We start from the raw sequence: 13778 nt of genomic DNA on the forward strand, positions 1-13778 counted from the left end.
TGTTGCATTTCCTTAATTTACCCCTTGCAAACACGAATAAATTAGTTTGGAACATTCAGGATTTCTTGGCATTTATTTAGGAATGCCACTTAGGTCTGTATCGGCCCTGTAGGTGGATGGTCCAGGGACAGAGGAGACAAACACACAATATAGCACTAGGCCTTGTTTTGCAAAAATATGTGTTTGACCAATAAAGATAATGAATAGTGCATATACCTTTTAGATAGATTTAATCTTTGCAATTGAAACATGTTAGTTTGTCAAAATGGCTCATGTGAATTTCCCCTCAGGAAGCAGTAAAATCAGATCTGATGTTATAAGATTACACTACTCTCTCTTGTATTTTGTAAATCAGGTTAGAAATGTACAGTATCCCTGCAAATATTAACTCTAGGACCACCAAGCACATAATGCTGTAGGACACTACCTGATGTTTGGTGTTGCGGTGTACCACTGTGAAAGTATATGCCTTAGGTTAACTGTTGAATCTCTTGTCAGACTCTGGATCACTAAGTTACGTAACACTCCTGCAACATACTGTTTAATCATCATCTTGCAGTAGGTTGTGTAGTATATCTTATATGTGTTTTATGCCCTTTCTTTTTAGGGATGTCTGGACGGATGGATAAATTAAGCTACGAGTGCATCTCAGTGCATGCAGAACAGTCTCACTGTCACCTGGTTCCACTTCTCTGATGTCTTCAAAGAGGACAAAAACAAGTAAGGCTTAATTTCTACATGTGTTTTTGTGTTCCAGTCGGTTGCCTATTAGTGTTGTATAACCACATACATGTGAAGTGACAGCCGGAGGTATCAGTGATTAATTGTGTGCATGTGAGCAGCAGTTGGAACGAACAGGTTGTGCGTATGTGGTTGAGTGTTCTTCACCATATTTCACCACTGTCAAAAAAATCATTGACATGTTCCATCCAACTCAAGGAATGTTTAACAGTTTTAAATGGCTTAAAGGGAAGGCAAGTCATGTGTGGATTGTAATTACCCCCTGTTCAAAGTTTATACGTGTTTTGAAAGAAAACAATGTGGTTAATATTTCTTCACTCAGTGGACGGACAGTAATGAGGGCTTTTTTTTGGAAGGTTTTGGTCGTTAAAAGGGCTGCACATTGCACTTAGGATAGATTTAATAATTGTGATATGAGTATGCATATATATTTTTTTGCATTTACATGCAAACTTCTGAATAATCGTCCATTATACAAACATAATTTTAGTTGATTCATTATCAGAAAGCCTTCTTAATGAGATGTGTGGATGTGGTTCTCTTTCCCATATGTATTTTTATGTAGCATGAATGAGGCTTTATTTCCAAACAGCTGTGTGCATGAAAAAAAATCTAAGTGATTTCAAGCATGGGAGGAATTTTTACATTTGGTAGGGAGGATGCAATCACTAGCATGGGACTTGCAGAGGCCTCCTCGGGTGACAAATTGAAAGTGTCTCGGTCTAGTTTATAGCCCTGATCAGGTCAAACGAAAAATATTGGAGGTCTGGGTGAGGAGACAGGCCCGCCTGGTGCAGATAAATGGACTGATCATTTCTTATTGAGAAACAATTCCTAAAAGGTAGTTTACTGTGTGACTGGGGAAGCGGCGAGCGGAGAGCAGAACACGCACCCACTGCTCCCTCCCTGACCCTTCCTCCACTGCCGGAATTAAATGGATAGAGAGAACGCGTGTTTCTGATGGCACTCCTCCGCCAGAGAGACACTCCATTTGTTATGAAGTAGGGGTTCTGATGAAGTGTAGGGAGCTCCTTTTTCTTTTTTCTCCCTTTTTTTCATCCTTCCTTTCTCAGGCACTACAAGGCCGGCCTTCAGTCTGCTTCACATGAAATGGATGGAAGGAGCCGATTGAATTTTACACTCCCCTGGTCATGATTAATGTGTTTGGTGAGGACTATCTTGGCAGTGAAACTCCACTACCACTAGCTGGTGCTCAAGCTCCTCCATGACTGTATATATAGCCTCATAACTTTGCACAGGGGTACCTGAGGGGTGGCTGTTGAAGCGGGGCAGTTTTGTTCGAGAAACTACTCTTCACCATAGTCCACAACTCCTTTAACTCCGCTTGTGTTAATAGAAAATCTCTTGCCCAGTTGCTTGTTATTACTTCATGGTCAGTTTCCCATTGTGCTTTGTACCCGGTGTTACTTGGCAGGCCTTGCTATAAATGTCAATTTTATCACTGTTAATGTGTGGGAGGCCTAATCCAAGGTAGCAGGTTATGTTTAACGTGTGTGTATGCTGTATAATCAGATTTTAAATGGACCTCAGTGTTTTTGAAGAGAGTTTTTTATTAGTCTTTTACAGATTAAAATTTTAAAGAGTCCATTGTTGTTTAATTCTAGCAGTGTGTGCATGTACTGAGGACATCTCCAAGCACACCTGTAACTTTGGTTCATGTATGTGCAGGAGCAAAGGCTTGCTGTCATTGATTGAAAACCAGTAGGTGGAGTGGTTCAATAAGTGCTTGACAAATGGAATGAACCTTCTCTAGGAAATTTTAATGTTTGATTGTAGCAAAGTGGGACACAGTGCATAGTTTTTATTTGACTTGTTTAATGACATTAAAAGAAAATATTGATGGATTTGCACTTTTAAGAATAAAGCAAAAATTTGTATTTTTGCTTAAAATAAATTTGCAAAGGAGGCAGTGATGTGCAGAACAGATCCGGTGCAATTCAAGCTAAATCACAGCCAGTCACATGTGTATTTGATTTAGGGTAGTGTGATTTGTGTTACACTCCATTTGTGTTATTTAAATAAAGTTTAGGATGGACTGTACACATCCCCTTTTCTTCTATATGTTAAGTACTAAACAATACACACAATTACAATAACTTTTGTGTTTATAGGACACAGACTTACAGTGATAAGATAATTGCATTATCCTGTGAATTAGGATATGAAGGCACTAGTATAATTTTGGCACCACCACTCAGATGTCTTTACAGTATCTGGTGATAAGGGGGACCCATATTTAATGGCACTTAATGGCAGTAGGGCTGGAATGAATGGACTGAATTTACACAAGTGCCTTAGATGAGAGATCAATAAAGAGGTAACTGAGTGGATGAGCCAGACTAAGCAGGAATAGGAGCAGGTTTAATTTTGCATAAATAATGTAGAGTCTGAGAGGAGAGAGGGTGATGAAGGTAGTGGAGCCAGATAGTGGGTCAATCCTCCTTTTTTTATTGGGTTTATTTAATGTTATCTTAAAAATCCACAACAAATGTGCCTCTTTTAGTTTCAGTCCTAATCTGGTTTCTTCATCTGTTTCCATTTTATTTTGTCATCTAATGTATACATATCACATGTGTTTGTAAAGTTATTGCCCAATAGATGCCCTATAAGTGGATTGTATGTTGCCCGGCTGGAACTCCCAGAGCATTCTCCTCTGTAGTCCAAACCCTGCTTCGATCATCAGGACTTCAGTGGATGATGGATGGAGCTGTCTCCCTCCAGGTTGTCATAGCATCTGTTGCACGGTGCTCACTGTATCCTGCTCGGTCGGTGCTTGCGTGCACACAGATAGATCTCCACCACTGCTTGTGTGTGAACTGTTTGGTGATGTTTAATGATGGAAAAACACAAACTCGCCTTTCAGCACAACCCTCCCATTGTTTGAAACTACTACTATTTTCTATATTATAGGTAATGATGATCTCATTGAAAGAGATGGTCTCCAAACTGAGCTGACTTTTAACAGAACAGGGTTCTGTGGTTGAACTGGTTTAAAGGTGGCTTACAGGCCATCATCTACTTAAGGTGAGGGAGGTGAAGGTATAAAGGTGGGAGAGCGCAGATAACTGGAGATAAAAACAATGGGAGAGTGACGAAGGAAGGGATGGCTGAATGAGGGAGAAATCAATAGGAAATCAGTGTTTGGGGAGGGCCTGTCGTTTATCAGGTGACACGGTTAAACAGCGTTAAGGCAGTAAAAGTGAAAAATAAGGGCCATCCCCATGCTGGTATTGATCACAGTGGAATGGGGCGGCAGAAGGCCGAAGCCACTAATAAAATAAGACGTATCTGAGTGGGAATCAGTCAGGGATCGATGGGCACAGTGATCAAGGCCAAAAACATCTTCACTGGGATTTAAGCTTGTTCTTCTCTCCTGTTTGCCCCCTTTACACACCTCAGTGTGAGCAAAGGTTGGTGTGATAGAACAGCTGGGGAGGCCCTTCAGGTTGGACTTACAATGCTAAAGATTAGTGAGAGAGAGGGCAGGAGGAGTATGAGAAATGTTCTCATTTTCAACCTACCTTACAAAACTGTGTAGTAACTATACCAATATATTACTTGCACACAAAAACTAAAAATGGACTTGGCTGCACACCTCCAGCGTGTCAACCATCTGGCACAAATGACTTTAATCATTTGCTGTTTGGTATATTTATAAACCTGTACAGCAAATTAAATCACTGCTGCCTCCAAAATACTAGTATTGTTTGTTTAATTTTTACTGTCGAGGATACAGGTGGTGGAGTGGTGTGGGTGGCCGAGAAGGCATATAGCATCCACAGTGCATGACTTGGCTCAGATGAATTTTGCACAAAAAGTTCATACGCACAGTGTAAAGAGTTAGCAGATACATAAAGTAAGTTATAGGAATGATATTATCTGGCTTATCTGCCGTTTGATTGAAGTTTTGCATTCTTTCCATAGTTCATATTTGGTCTGATGTAATCATTTGCATGAGTTGTTTGTGAGATGCCTGTTAGGTAGGAGGTTTCCTGTTAGTTTAATGCAACAGAATTCATGTGTAGGCTGTAATCTGAAGTGTTACACTTTTTCCTACTTTCCTGCTGATGGAGCCCACTGATTTTTTCAGTTTTACCAACCTTCTTGAACTTCTCTACACATTTTCTTTCCCTTGCAGGTAGTTGACAATTCAGTGGAGCTTGTGACTCATCACAAAGTTGTTTTCACTTACATTTTCATAGACAGTATGTGTATTTTTCCTGGATTACATATTTCCTAAAAGAAAGCTCCAATTGACCTGTTTTGAGCTGTTTGAGGAAAATAAATGTCCGCTTTAAAATGGACAGAAGATTCACAACAGATTTTAATTACCAAGAAAGACACATTTGAACCAGGAGGGTTTGAACAGACACTGCAGAAAATGTTGTAGGTGAAGCTGGACACAGCCCATGAACTGCAGCTTATTGCTTTGGTGATCATTTTGATGAGCACTTCTCTTAAAATATGCAGCTGTAATCATCCCATTCAGTTGTGAACTAAACTAGTCTGTGTATTTTAATGTAATATAATTAATGCATATGGTAAACATAAAAATGAGATTTCAGTTTGTCATTGTGAGAGCCTGTGTAATGTCAAACACGGTTGCGTTCGGAAGTTTTTAGGTTTGCCTCATCAACTGTTATTGGTCTTCTGCTGTCAATAACAGTGAGAATCTCTCGTTCTCTTTGCCTCTTTGTCTTTATCTAGCCTCATTTAAAAGCTGCTGTGCTGCTGTCATCATGCCAGAGGTTTTGTTTCAAAATGGGCCATAACAGATAGAAAAACAAGAAGTCGTGGCTGTTAAACATCTGGCGGTAAGCATTTAAAAGGAAGGTTTTAGAATTATTCCAGTTTCTTACTTCTGTTTTTGGCATTAGTGCAGTGGTGTAAATAGATGTGATAACTCTATACAGACCACAGTTTTCTAACAGTTCTTCTCCTGTTTTCCTCCTCATTTATTGCACACCAGATGGTGCAACGAGGATTGTCTGGAACAAACATGATAGCAGAGGTACTCGCAGGGATGTTGAAGCTTGTGGTCCAAAGGGACACTCATTCCAGTAAATTGAAAATCTTTGTTTTTGTGTGTAGTTCTTCTCAAACAGATGTCAGTGGACCTAACTGTTCCCAAATGTAAACATCCAGACCGGATGTTCTTTGTCTTTGAACCCTCTCTGGACTGTGTCTGCTTTCTGTACTCTGTATATCTTTCAGCATCTCACACATAACACTACAAAAATATTCAGATAATGTGTAGTAACCACTGGCCAGCTGCTGTAGTTCTTGGAAGGTTCTAGCTGCTGCTGGACATTCAATCTTTCAGCATGCTGATGTGCCGGTTACTGCGCTATTCACAGAATTTAGGAAGAAATTTCCTGTGTTGATTATAAACTGGCTTACAGTTCAGAGGAAGTGTCATTGGATAGCATGGGGCCTGATAAAAGTTTTTTCAGGACAGTGAGGTTACATGGACTCTGAAAGACTTGAGGAAGTGGAAAAGCAAAACAACCAATGACCAGAATCCGCATCAGCAAGGGACAATATTTTTCTTCAATCTCCACATTTTCCTATGCCTCATACTGCAGTATGTTTAACAAGTGTTACAAGAGAGAGACGACTGAGGAGAAAGCAGTGTGACAAATAGCAGCAGATCATGCAGAAAATGTGCAATGCTAAACATCAGTTACTGCACATGGGAGAAATGGTGTGTTTGTGCAGTGTTTGCTGTCCAAGGAGTTCTGGTGGGGAAGTTAAAAAAAAAGAAAACAGGGTTGCTCTCACAGCTGGGGACTTGGAATTGAATACATGGCTTCATTTTCACAGTTTAAAAAAATTATGTTGAGGAGAGCAGAAAATGTTGCTGGGGTTTTGAGTTTCTTTTGATGTGTCCTGATGACGATTATGAAATCCAATAAAAACTAATTAGGAAATTAGGAGGCGGATCAATAAGGTTTGCTCTGGTGGAGCATGCTGTTTGTGAGTTTGGGAGTGTGTGTGTGTGTGTGGCGGTCAGTTTCTTGTCGACCCCCTTCTGCCCAGGGAGTGTGTAGCAGCTCTGACCTGGCCAAAGCAATTGTTACTGATACTCCTCTGTGGATTCAGCCTGCTCTACCCTCATATGGCTGTAATTTATATTTTGTTGACTGCCGGTTTCTTCGTCCGTGTGTAATCTGATTCCATGAGTTCTCATTTTTGCTAATTCCTTCCTTCTAATGTTACACCTAATGTACCCTGAAACCTCTTTATTGAGCTTTATTGCTCTAGCTTTGCTTTACTTACTTAATTTATTTATTTAGAGTTGGTTTGACCACCACAAAAACAAGTGACGTAGTGTTGCATTGACAGAAATGTGATGGAGAGTTGTATGAGGTTTCTGTCTCGCCCCTGTCGTGAAAGATGAATAGCTGTGTGCAGGTTTATGTATAGAATTTTACACTTTCAGCACTTTGACAAAAGTGAGCAGAAAAGTTCAATATTCATCAAAGTAATAGTGTTTCTTTTTAATGAGAGTGATTCCAAAATGTTCACACACAAACAAAATATTTGTATTAGACAAAGTGTATTGTAAAGACTTGGATACAACTAGGTTTGGTGATGGGGCTGAGATGTACTGAGGTGTTGGAGCAGGGATTTAGTTTGGGGGTATATAGGTGAGAGGTGGGTTCCTGTAGGATAATAAATGAGTTGCCAGGCCAGGCCAGGCCAAGAGGATCGCAGGGTGTATTGGACAGTACCATCCCCTCCCCACTTCTCCTTGTGACACCCCAGTCCTCTCCTTGGCCCTGCTTGCCGCCCACCCTTCAGTATGGAAACAGGCCCTTATTTAGCGGCCGGACTCGTCCGTGTCCGCGCTTGGCGATTTGTCCTTGTCTAATTACGGCTGCTGGCTGCTGCCCGCGTGCACATGACTAATGGAGGGGCCAGTAACGGGGAGGGGTGATGTTGGGTGCAGCAGGGAGGCAGCGGGGGAAGAGGAAGCAGTGGACGAGCAGACCGGCCGCTGGTGATTTGTGGACCAGGCACTCTGTCATTGCCCTGGACCCATTTGTCTTCAAGAGCAGTCGGGGAAGAAGAGGGGTGGAGATGGAGGCAATGGTGGTGGGGGCTCCTGGGCAGAAAATGGTTTACAATGACTCCCATTTTCCAGCACTTTCATCCTTGGCCGTAGCAGCCTGCATGGTTTGCCAGAGATAGGATGGAATGGGCGGCTGACGTGATGTAGGATATGACAGAAACCTTGACAGCTCACCGCTGCTATTTCTTTTTAGGGGGTTAGCTTGATGGCCACCCTCCCTCTCCCCTGAGAGCAAGCCTTATCTGTTTTCTCCCTGTCATGTGGCGAGAGCAGAGGCTCTGTAGATTCAATGCTTTGCTGTCTGGACTCGAACTTGGAGACCAATTTTATCTTATGTCTCTGACTATGCACATATATCACCCGCAGCTTGGACTCTTGACTGTTGTGTTTTCTGTTTTATGTCACCATTCAGTGCTCAGCACGTCCAACTTATTTAGAGATAATAGTTATCATGGCTGTAGTAAAATCCCTGTTTGGTAGGCATTGACTTTAGAGTAGTAAAGTAGACTACAGGTTCATTTAGTACCAGCTCCTTTTTCTTGGCTGACCTTTTTCCCTCCATTTATGTGCAGGTTGCTGAAGCCACCTGCGTCCCTTTTTTCACCTGGGGTCCTTATTAGGCCTGAGCTTAGGTTTCTTTAGCTGCTCAGACAAGAAAGAGCAGCAGCAGGGCAGGAACTACTAACTCTGTATTGATTTTACACAGTTTTTTATCTGCCCCCCCTTTGCTCTTTCTCCAGGTCTTTTTAAGTAAATAAACACCAGATTTGTCATGTTTGTCCAGGGAGAGGAGGGGGTCGATGGAGGGGATAGGGGGTGGTGGAGAGAGGCCAGACCCAGGCCTTGCGCACGGGTCAGCCATGATTCATTCTGCCATCTCATGGATGGAGGGATTCGGGTAGGATTGTTGAAGGGTGCCTGTGGAGCCACTCGCTGACCTCCCTTGCTCCTGTCCCTCCCCTAACGCTCCTGGGCAGCCCTGGTCCTAAATCACTGGCTGTCAGTGTGTTGGCAGAACAATGGTGCTGGGTCTTCTGTTCCATCTCAGGCTCCAGCCGACTGGACATGGTTTCCTCCATCGTTAGTGTGAGCTCGTACCCTCTATGGTCTTCTTCCTGGCCCCAGAGCCCCAAAGGACCCCAAGGAGACTAGGGATTAGGCTTGGCCTGACCATCTGATGAGTTGCCGGGCCTGTATGTTTATGTGAGGGGTGAAAGGAAAGGAAGGGATATTCCCTCATGGATATTACATTTTGTCACTTTGCTTGTTCCATATGCAAAGCTCGGTACTTTTATTCTGGTCTTAAAATGTAATTTTAAGATGGACAATGTCTTTTTTTTTGTAATGGTAGATCATTGCCAAGTGTTAGGTGAAAGATTTATTTTGCATGATGTTGTTATGTGGTGTGGGTCCACATTCTTCTTAATCAAAGAACCGGGGAAGATGAACGAAAGGATCCAGAAGATTTTTATGTCCCGAACACAAGCTAACCCTGATATATTATTGATTTGACAATTATTGAAGGTCTTACCTTGGGTTTTGGGGTTAGATTTGTTATTAAATTATTTTTAATTGCAAAAATATTAATTATCAAAGTCAAAGTAAACAATTGAGAGCAATTGTTTTCTCTGACTCTCTGATTTGCCCTACTCGTTTGACTGTTTTAAGTCAAGAGTCTGAGGTCAATCTATCAAATCTTCTAACTGAGGGTCGATCAATATGTCAGCAGCCCAGCACTCCCTCAGCAGTTATGATGATGTCCGTGGTCCTGCGCTTGCCTCGGCTGCTGTTACGGCTGCTACAGCGCACTGAGCAGGGGATCGAACCCAGCCTGTCAGGGGGCCTGACGGAAAGCATGAATCACTATTACTGGAGCTGCTGTTTGTTCCCTGATGCTCGGCACACACGTGCAAACACTGATGCACTGTAAGTAGCGCACCAGGCTGGACCACACACACACACACACCTAAACGCTTTATCACTCAATTAAGTGTCAGCTGGTATTTGACCCATTAGCTGCTGGAACCTGATCCAGCCTGCACACCACCTCTGGACTTGTTATCCCAGTGTGAGCTCAGTTCAGTGGGCCTGGAAGGGTTCCGGTTACCCCACTAATCTTATTGGAATGCTTTAGCTACAGCTAGCGGATGCCTGCATGTCCGACAAACACCCCATCACACTAATAGCACCGTGCTTTGTGTTTATAGTTTGTACGTGTGTGTGTTCATGCACATGCACAAAACAATATGGATCTGTTACCGACTAGTGAGCACAGGGCTGGGGGAATATGATGTTGAAAAATGATTTGTGTGTGTGTGCACGCAGAAGCAGTATGTTTGTGTGTAGAAATAATATTCTAGTTTACAGGATGCAATTCCCCTTAATATGCCCATCCTAATGTAATTTGGCGTCTATGGAGTGTCTGTGAGCGGGGCTGGGCTGGTGTGTGTTTCTGCTGACTGCTCCTGTTTTGTGTTTATATGGATGAGTGGCTCTCTGGGAGAGCATTATGCATCCTTTTCAGTGTTTAAAGATTATGTGCACAGTGGCGGCAGAAGCATTAGACAAACAAGGAAATATGTCTTTGATTAAAATATCTTTTATCTCTTTATTGATTAAAAGGCTTAGTTTGGTAATAGAATGTCTCTGCCCCTCCCCTCTGGGCCTTTCTTTTATTTCTCAGGCTTTCTATTTTTTTCCCATTTCCTCTCTGTAGCTGTGGATGAAAGGAAATTGATGTTTTACTGTAAGTATTTTAGCTAATATAGGGCAGCTGTTTATGTGAAATCAGGTTCTCAGCTTATCGAAAGTTAACATCCCTTCATTTTTAAAGATTGTTACACAAAGAAAAATAAGAGTATTGTGCAGTTAATGTCTTCACAGGAAGAAGTTCACTTTTTTAAAACAACAAAGTAGCCACAGTAATTATCTTAATAATGTTATTAATGAAATGATGTATTGCTTAATCAGGTGTGTAATTGATCAAAATCTTTTGACATTCTAAATATCTGTGTGATTTACACTTTCAGACTGAAAACAGTTAATGTTTAAACACATTAATAATTTACTGATGGATTGAAATGCCAGAATTTCCTTTTTCCATCAGCATTTGCACCATGTAAGTGGAAAAAAGAGGTTGACCCAGGAAACATTTTGAACCTTGTCTCCCTTGAAGGGTCACATGTGACAGCAGGCTGATAGATGCGTTTACACAAACGCAGTGAACGTCTTGCCTGCAATAGTTTGATATTCTCTAGTGGTCTCTAGACATCAGGGTCAAGCTCCGTCTGTCCCTTATTAGTCAGGTCAGGGGATGAGCTGGGGGAGAGGCCTCGGCAAGCCTTCACGGCAGTGAATGTTTATCTGTGTCCCTCTGAACACCACGCTGTCAAGTTTCTTGTCAGTTTGCTGATGACATAAGCAGAGGAATAAAAGTAGGTGTGATAAGTGTGTGTGTGTGTGTATGTGTTTAAGAGCGAGAGTGTGAGAGACTGTCTTGTGTGCTTGATAGGGAGAGATGAGCTGAGGCTGAATGAGAACAGATGGAGATGTGCTCTTTAATTAACCCTGCGGAATCACAGGGCTGAAAACAGGCCTCGGTCCGTGAATAACATCCAGCACATCCAGGGTGTGTGTAAGGTGTAGCCTTAGTGTATATGACTTGTGTGTGCGCATGAGTCTGCTATGGAGTAGCCAGAGCATCTACCCACTCCCCCATCCCCCTTCCCTAGAGCAGGGCGTTTTATTTCTCATTAGTGGGCAGCAAACTGCTGGGGGATGAAATTTGCTAACAGGAATTAAAAGTGCATTAACACATCTGAGAGATTCATTTCTGCTAATAGTTTTATTAGTGCTCTGACCTTTCAGTTCATTAGAGGACTGTGGGAGAAAGGAGGGGTGGAGAAAAGGTTGGATAAGAGGGTCTTAGGGCTCATTGTACTTGGGCAGACCTTTGGAAGTAGATGCAATCTCAAACTGGACATAATGGCAGAAAATTTCTGGACTTGTAGAACTTCTAAAGTCTGTTGGCTATGATTGTTCTTTCTCTTCAAAAAAAAGCGTCCCCCATTGTCACCTTTTATGAGATAATAGTGGTGTGAAAGTGCTAACCACCTCTTTTATGCCAGCAAACACAGCTCCTGCTCAGTCACAGTGGCCTGATGCTCACCTCCCCTGCAGTCAATTACCAGAATTTACAATGTTTTTCAGGTCTGTTAGCACTTGAGTGTATCACTTATCCAGCCGGTTAATTGTTTATGAACTGTGCCCTCCCCCTCTCAGAAATGAAGTGAGAGAACCAAGAAAAGAGCAGTGAGTGTGACAGTAATGGCATTTGGAGGAGAGGAATGGGTCAGAGTAGTCAACAGTGCTTTAAATATAAGGTTGACCTATCATGTGCAACAGTCACTAGCAATGCCCCACCTTGATGTCAAGGGTAGATAGCCAGATAGTGTTTGACTTAACCTCACCAAAGAGGACAGCTAAGAGGAAATTAATGTTGTTTTCTTTCTGTTGTATTGGAAAGCAAGTGAGGCAAGTTACAGTGCAATTTGCTTTATCCTGTTCCCTATAATTAGCACCTTACAGAAATGAAATAACATTGACGAGAAGGTCAATAATCCTGATCTATAGTGAAATTAATCCTGCTATCGACACAACAAGCAAACAATACAATTAAGAGCAGAGGGGAGAGAAAACAGAAAGTGGAAGGAAAGGAGCATGTCTGAGGAATAGGATGTGTTTTATCTCCTGGGTTCACTGTGCAGAAATCCTATGAAGGTTTCTAATTAATTCATCCATTGTTAATGAAGGCAAAGCGAGGAACCAGGGATTATACACGAGGAGAGGAAGGAACACAATTAGAGATACCAGCTTAATGATTGCTTTTTTAACTTGCTGTTGTTTTCCTTTGCACTTAGTTGACTTGCCGGGATGCATTTATTGTGCATTTTATAATCAACTAAACTTCCTCTGCTTTTTACTGTATAACAGTAGTGTAACAATAGTTGGTTAGTTAGAGCCTGTTATTGCTTAAACTGGATGTACAACACTGTTATTACAAAAAGTTTTGTGTACACTTTAAAATAAAGACAGAATCCTATGATCTGAAAATAATTTAAACACCATAATAGATAATAATAGAGTGCACAAAAAGAGACAACCTTGGTAACTAAGAAGACTTATTACTGTAAGTTTGAAAGCAAAATGTTTTCCTAGGATTTGCTTCACAGCTGAAGACTTATAATTTACTTATAATAGCAGCAATTTGTCCTTTATTTTCATTATATTGGCCCGCTTCCATACACAGTTTATGCTGTTGATTGATATCCTTTTCATCAGTATTTTAGACAGAGGAGAACATGATACTGATATGTCTGGCGTTGCTCACAGATCTACAAAAAACTTCAACAGGAAGCTCTGTCCTGTCAGCCCACAGCACATAACCCAGTGCCAGTGACAGAGGGGGCACAGCGCTGTTTTCAGCTGAATAGTTTTAACTGGCACTAGACTGGCCTGGGGATCTGGAGGGGAGCAGAGGCCGAGCGTGGTGGGCTGCCCAAAACGATGGTGCATCTGAGCGTCAGAGGGTGAAGAAGGATTGCCTTTCAAGAATTACGAGCCATTAAATCAGAGCCTGGAAATCTCAAGGTTCCCCAAGACTGCTGCACAAGGAATCTGGGCTGGAGAAATATTGTTTATGGTTTAAAAGGCCTGGCGATGGATTTATAAAAGAAACATTCATCATTGCAGGAAAACGGAACAAAACATTCCGGAAATAAATACTCACTCTATAGGTATACTTGTCACCCAGACAGCACAATAACAAGTGAATTGGGAAGGAGATCCTTCATTTGCTGGCAGCTGGCCCCCAAAACATGCTCTATGTGAGTCTCTCTCTCTATCCTTCTGTGTGTGTGTGTGTGTGTGTGTGAGAGAGAGA

The sequence above is a fragment of the Parambassis ranga genome, chromosome 7 (genome assembly GCF_900634625.1).
Source record: "Parambassis ranga chromosome 7, fParRan2.1, whole genome shotgun sequence".
NCBI classification, from domain to species: Eukaryota; Metazoa; Chordata; class Actinopteri; family Ambassidae; genus Parambassis; species Parambassis ranga.